Below are 1,518 nucleotides of genomic sequence, written 5' to 3'. Positions count from 1 at the left end.
TGTACAAAAGCTCTGAACCTGTCTGCCCTATCCTGAGCCAGACATTTTCACTGTCTCCAAAACATCTACCTCCATTATCCCAGTTACTGTGTCAACCCATCTCATCCATGGTTTTCCTCTCATGCACTGTCCCTCCACCCTTCTAAGCATGATAATTTTCTCCAAGGCCTGGTTCCTCCTGGCCACGTGCCCAAAGTATGTGAGACAGAGCTTAAAAAAAAAGTGCAACAATGAATGAATGAATGAATGAATGAATATCCAAAATCTCTGTGAATGGTCATTAAAAATAAAAAAATAAAATTTAAAAAAATCATTTTCTCCAAGCAATAGTTTTTTTAGGCTCTACAGAACAAACCTGTTGTTCTCTTGAAATACGTGTTTAATATATTATATATATATACACACACACACATGTATGTACATAAAGATACTATAGACATATCTAATTAGATCTATTTATTACTTATATGTCAAGAAATGATTAAATGATTGGTGCATAATAGAAAGCAAAAGCTAGAGGATGAAAAAATAATCTAGTATCTGAAACAAATAATCTTTACAATCATGGCTTCATCTAAATTGAGATGAAAAGTCATGCATACATATACAATCATACAATCTTGGTCATTATTTCAAAATTATATTTACTATAGTAGTACTAAAAAGTGTTAATTTTTCCTGTGCACCTAAAAGTAATATAGTTTATCTTGCTAAATTTATGCATATGTCTCTTATTTTTTTCCATTATTCAAATCTACCACCAAAAGAGTCATGTTTCCTCTAAACTAATGTCATGGATTAAATTGTTTTCACTGAAAAGATGTGTTACTTGGCTGTACCCTTATTCTCAGTAAAATGTCAAGTATGTAATGCTACAATCATCTATTTGATAGTTATGTAATGCTGTCATCTGTTATATTTAATCCATTATAACTGAAATGGGAGGGACGCAATGCCCTTTCTCAGTCACTTCCTTGATCAAATGAAAGGGGATTTTAAACTAAGATGTAATCAGGAGTCAATAGGCCTTTTATTGTAAGAACTACTTTCCCTCTGTAACTTGATTTGTGCCACTATTAGAGCTTCTACTTGGAATATTATTACTTTTTAATTTTGACTCATGTACTTTTAACTTGTTAGTTAAATTTGTGTCTTCTAGGCTGCAACACTTGCATGATACATCTTCAAGGACATGAACATGTATGGCTAAGCACAATTGATAACAGTGCATCTAAATTCCAAAATCAATCTCCGTAATAGTCTATGTGTGTCCTATTGCCAAAGGGGCCCTTTAGAGTAGTGAGAGAAGATCTTCCAAATTCTACAGTGTCCCTTTTCAGCAGGAAGTAGCTAAGAGAATATGCCGTCCCCTTTTCCTTATGAATCAGGGTGAAGTCTCTCTCAGAGAGGAGTGATAGGGAATGGCAAAGAAACACTGACAAAGGAGATTAATCAGAACTGCCTTTGACAAGCACTGTGGCAATTGGACAATTAGAACAGACTTTCAAGGGGGGAAAA

Source organism: Elephantulus edwardii, unplaced genomic scaffold (genome assembly GCF_000299155.1).
Source record: "Elephantulus edwardii isolate Elephantulus edwardi_28Jun2011 unplaced genomic scaffold, EleEdw1.0 scaffold00078, whole genome shotgun sequence".
Lineage (NCBI taxonomy): Eukaryota > Metazoa > Chordata > Mammalia > Macroscelidea > Macroscelididae > Elephantulus > Elephantulus edwardii.
This window is presented reverse-complemented; position numbering follows the sequence as displayed.